Genomic DNA, 6,000 nt, shown 5'->3' with positions numbered 1-6,000 from the left:
AGGAGGCAATATGATCGTACTTTAGTATTGGGTGTAGCTAATATGCAAGTGTGTTTCATGAATGGATCAATGGTTGAGCTTGATGGGCTAGGGATAACTTATTTTAGCGTTGATATTTTGAAAGACATGGTTGCTTGTTGATATGCTTGATTATTTAAATTATCATGTCAAAACTAGACTATTGCTTTGAACAATATAAAAGTCCAAATGTCCATGCTAAAAGGAAAAATATCATATGACATGTTAGGCAGCATTCCACATAAAAATTCTGTTTTTATCACTTCCCTACTCGAGGACGAGTAGGAGTTAAGCTTGGGGATGCTGATACGTCTCCAACGTATCTATAATTTTTGAATGTTCCATGCTGTTATATTATCAATCTTGGATGTTTTATAATCTTTTTATATCATTTTTTGGTACTAACCTATTGACATAGTGCCAAGTGCCAGTTGTTGTTTTCTACATGTTTTTTACATCGCAGGAAATCAATATCAAATGGAGTCCAAATGCAACGAAACTTTATGGAGATTTTTTTGAACCAGAAGGAACATAATGGGCCCTGGCTGTGCTTGGGGGTGCTCCGAGGAGAGCACAACCCACCAGGGCACGCCAGGAGGCCCAAGCGCGCCCTGGTGGGTTGTGCCCACCTCGGGTGCCCCCCGAACCGCCTCTTTCCTCTATAAATACTCCAATATTCCCAAAACCCTAGGGGAGTCGACGAAATATTGATCCAGCCACCGCAGTGTCCAGAACCACCAGATCCAATCTAGACACCATCTCGGATGGGGTTCACCACCTCCATTGATGCCTCTCCGATGATGCGTGAGTAGTTCTTTGTAGACCTTCGGGTCCGTAGTTAGTAGCTAGATGGCTCTCTCTCTCTCTTGATTCTTAATACAATGGTCTCTTGGAGATCATATGATGTAACTCTTTTGCGGTGTGTTTGTTGGGATCGATGAACTTTGAGTTTATGATCAGATATATCTTTTTTATATCCATTAAAGTATTTGAGTTTCTTTGATCTCTTTTATGCATGATTGCTTATAGCCTCATATTTCTTCTTCGATATTTGGGTTTTGTTTGGCCAACTTGATCAATTTATTTTGCAGTGGGAAGAGGTGCTTTGTAGTGGGTTTGATCTTACGGTGCTTGATCCCAGTGACAGAAGGGGAACCGACATGTATGTATCGTTGCTACTAAGGATAAAACGATGGGGTCTATCTCTACATAGATAGATCTTGTCTACATCATCTCATCGTTCTTATTGCATTACTTCGTTTCTCCATGAACTTAATACACTAGATGCATGATGGATAGCGGTCGATGTATGGAGTAATAGTAGTAGACGCAGGCAGGAGTCGGTCTACTAATCTTGGACGTGATGCCTATATAATGATCATTACATGGATATCGTCATGAGTATTTGAAGTTCGATCAATTGCCCAACAGTAATTTGTTCACCCCACCTTTGCTATTTTTATCAAGAGAAGCCACTAGTGAAACCTACGGCCCACAGGTCTCTTTCTCATATATTTGCCTTTGCAATCTACTTTTCCTTTGCATTTATTTTCAGTTCTATTAAACAAAAAATACAAAAACACCTTGCTGCAATTTATCCTTATTTATTTTATTTGGCGTTCGATCTATCAATCTACTACAATTTTATCTCATGTCCGTTTGCCTATCTTGAGGCGCCGTACCCGGAAGGGATTGACAACCCCTTTAACACGTCGGGTTGCGAGGATTTGTTATTTGTGTGCAGGGGTTGTTTATGTTGTGTTGCTTGGTTCACCTACTAGTTCGATAATCTTGGTTTCATATCTGAGGGAAATACCTACCACCGTTGTGCTGCATCATCCCTTCCTCTTTGGGGAAATACCGATGTAGCTTCAAGCCACGTCAGAACTCCATTGGCAAAATCATGTTTTTGGTTGCTATTGCTAGGCCTAGATAAAATGCATAAGGTATTTGCATTTTTGATGGGAAGATAGGCATTTGGTCCTTTATCAAAAAGGTGAATTTCAACCTTTAATTCTTTTATTCATTATGCACATAGTACTTAATCTAACTTGATTTGGGTTATTGTTTGTAGGAGACAACGCCAAGGAAAAGTGATTACCGTCCAAGAGGGACACTAATCACCAAAAAAATCTTAGTAAAGAGAGAAACGTCGAGTCAATTTTTGATTGAAAAGGTACTAGCAGCTATTCAAGCATTTTGGCCTCCAGAGCTCGCAGGTGAGACCATATGGATCCAGCAAGACAATGCGCCCTCACATGTCCCAAGTAATGACCTAGGCGTCCTTAATGTTGTTACCCAAACTGGGCTTGATATTTTCCTCATGCAACAGCCCTCTAACTCACCCGATATTAATTGCCTAGACCTTGGCCTATTTTCTTCACTACAGTCCATGTCGGATATGCTAGTGTATAACAATTTAGATGAGCTAATCAACAATGTGCAGCATGAATATGATGCCTATGATGCTAATAAGATAAAAAAATTCCTAACACTACAAGGCTGCTTAATTGAGGTCATGAAGAGAGGTGGAGGCAACGACTACAAGATCCCTCACATTTACAAGGATGGCCTAGAACGGGCAGGAAATCTTCCTAATGTTTTAGACTGTGATCGCGAACTATATGAGAGCGCCATGCAGACCTTAGCCAACTAGAAGTTGTAATATTAGATGCGGCAACTTTTGTAATGCTGGACATTGGGATGAAATTGTTTATCCAACTACTATTGAGTTCATCATTTGTTTATCCAATTATTTATCCAACTTAAAATTGGAACAACATTGAAAATCTAAAAATATGCATCATCTAGCATCGAGTAATTTTCATGCCACTTCCAGCATTACTCTGGCCATGCATCATATAAATCATAAAATGAAGAATGTAAATTATCCGCCATCTAGTATCCATGGCTAGAGTAATTTTCATGTCAAATAAAGAATGTAATTTTCATCATCAATCGAAGTAGCTATAGGGACAAGGAATTGATCTTTTGTCTATCCAATCCATGGCAAGAGTAATTTTCATCTTTTGTCTATCTAATCCATGGCAAGAGTAATTTTCATCTTTTGTCTATCCAATTATTTATCCAACTTAAAATTGGAACATAATAAAAAATCGGAAATTATGCATCATAACAAGAGATCATCCATAACCAAAAATTATCTTTAGAGACTAGGACACTAATCACCATAACAATTGATCATACATAGTAGTAATATCTGCCATACTCCAATAGTACAAATCGATTTTCATACTTGCAGAACATAAAAATATGTAGCCATACTTGCTACATCCAGCCAAACTACAAGTCAAACAAATTAAAGATTTTGCATCCAGCCAACTTACGGAGCTAGTATCATCTTCTCCGCTACATTCCCAGCACCTGCGGCCGCTCCATCATGGTCAGCCCCAGGACGCACTGATGTTGTCGTGCCGTCGACCTGGTTAGCACCTACTGCCGCACCGACCTGGTTAGGCGCATGATCCGCTACAGCGTCGGGTACAGCGCCTCCATGGCCTACACCTGCTTCACCATCAGCCCCTATGTCCTCGTCCAGGTCAAGGATCTTGGCGCCGCAACCAAATCGCCACCGCCGAAGGATGTATGAGGGCGTACGCGCTCGAAACTTGACTGCACGAGCACGGTGAGGGCCTCCAGAACCAGATCCTCCGCGGTCGCGTGTAGCACCACCGGACGTCGTGATGGCCACGACTCGCTAGCCATCATCGGCTTCCGCTTCGCCGCCCGCCATGGCTCCAGTGAGGCACATCGTACTGGGAGTTTATATAGACTGGCCGCCATTACTCTCTCCATGACCAGCGACTGCCTTGGATTGGAGGATTGACTCCTAGCAAACTAGGATTGGATCGGGGGAGGAGAGGCATTCTGGGAGAGGAGGAAGATTGGGGAAACTTTTGGGGAGAGGATGAGTGGATCGGGTCGTTGGGGGAGAAAACGAGTGGATTGGGTGGTCGACCTCTGCGGTTTCCTCGAGGCATAGACCGAGGGGGTGAACGCAAAATTACCTCAATGGATCGCTGCGGAGCCAGGCGTACGCTTATTTTGGGAAAACTACTCGAGCCAGACGCACACTTTCTAGCAGACGGGGGGGAGTATTTTATATTATATTTGGGACTAACCTATTAACCTAGAGCCCGGTGCCAGTTTCTGTTTTTCCTTGTTTTTGAGCTTCGCAGAAAAGGAATATCAAACGGAGTCCAAACAGAATAGAACTTCACGATGATTTTTCTTGGACCCAAAGACACCCAGAGGACTTGGAGTCCAAGTTGGAAGAGCCACGAGGTGGCGGCGAGGGTGGAGGGCGTGCCCTAGGGTGGCGCACCCCCCTACCTTGTGGCCCCCTCGAGGATCTCCTGACCTACTTCTTCCTCCTATATATTCACATATATTCCAGAAGCGTCCACAAAAATACTTTTCCGCCGCCGCAACCTTCTGTACCCGTGAGATCTGATGTCGACTAGGACTACGCCGGTATTTCCCCAAAGAGGAAGGGATGATGCAGCACAGCGACGGTACATATTTCCCTCAGTGATGAAACCAAGATTATCGAACCATTAGGAGAACCAAGCAACACAATGTAAGCAACCCCTACACACAAATAACAACCACTCGCAACCCGACGTGTAAAAGGGGTTGTGAATCCCTTTCGGGTAGCGGCGCCAGAAATTGGCAAACGGACGTGAGAGAGTTGTAAATATTGATAGATCGAACGCCAAATAAAATAAATTGCAGCAAGGTATTTTTTGTATTTTTGGTTTAATAGATCTAACTCCGCCTATGTTGTCTCAACATAGCCGGTCCCAAGCCCGGGTAAAGGAGGAGGGTTGTGATAGGCTTGGCGAGCCAACGTAAAAACTTAGCCACTCTTATGGAGATGAAACCCAAAAGATTTTCGTTGGGGCGTAACCCTCTCAGCGACGCGCCACATCGGAACCCGGGTGTGGTGGAAAGTGGGCAAGGGCCGAGCCGTCACCCCCCAAGTGGCGCGCCATATCTTGATCCGGATACGGTGGCAAGTGAGCGAGGATCGGGTCGTCGCATCCTTAGTGGCGCGCTACATCGGCGCCCGGGTGTAGTGGAAAATGAGCAAGGGTCTTCGCATTTGACTCGACGGGTGCGAAGGGTAAGGAAGCTAGCCGAGCCTAGGAGGATTCGCTTAGGTAGCTGGAACGTAGGGTCTCTGACAGGGAAGCTTCGGGAGCTAGTTGATGCAGCGGTGAGGAGAGGTGTTGATATCCTTTGCATCCAAGAAACCAAATGGAGAGGACAGAAGGCGAAGGAGGTGGAGGATACCGGCTTCAAGCTGTGGTACACGGGGACGGCTGCAAACAGAAATGGCATAGGCATCTTGATCAACAAGAGCCTCAAGTATGGAGTGGTAGACGTCAAGAGATGTGGGGACCGGATTATCTTGGTCAAGCTGGTAGTTGAGGACTTGGTTCTCAATGTTATCAGCGCGTATGCCCCGCAAGTAGGCCACAATGAGAACACCAAGAGGGAGTTCTGGGAAGGCCTAGAAGACATGGTTAGGAGTGTACCGATTGGTGAGAAGCTCTTCATAGGAGGAGACCTCAATGGCCACGTGGGTACATCTAACACAGGTTTTGAAGGGGCGCATGGGGGCTTTGGCCATGGCATCAGGAATCAAGAAGGAGAAGATGTCTTAAGCTTTGCTCTAGCCTACAACATGATTGTAGCTAACACCCTCTTTAGAAAGAGAGAATCACATCTGGTGACTTTTAGTAGTGGCCAACACTCTAGCCAGATTGATTTCATCCTCTCGAGAAGAGAAGATAGGCGTGCGTGCCTAGACTGTAAGGTGATACCTGGAGAGAGTGTTGTACCCCAGCATAAGCTGGTGGTTGCTGACTTCCGCTTTCGGATTCGTGTCCAGCGGGATAAGCGTGCCAAAGTCGCTAGAACGAAGTGGTGGAAGCTCAAGGGAGAGGTATCTCAGGT

This window comes from Triticum urartu, chromosome 7 (genome assembly GCF_003073215.2).
Source record: "Triticum urartu cultivar G1812 chromosome 7, Tu2.1, whole genome shotgun sequence".
NCBI classification, from domain to species: domain Eukaryota; kingdom Viridiplantae; phylum Streptophyta; class Magnoliopsida; order Poales; family Poaceae; genus Triticum; species Triticum urartu.
This window is presented reverse-complemented; position numbering follows the sequence as displayed.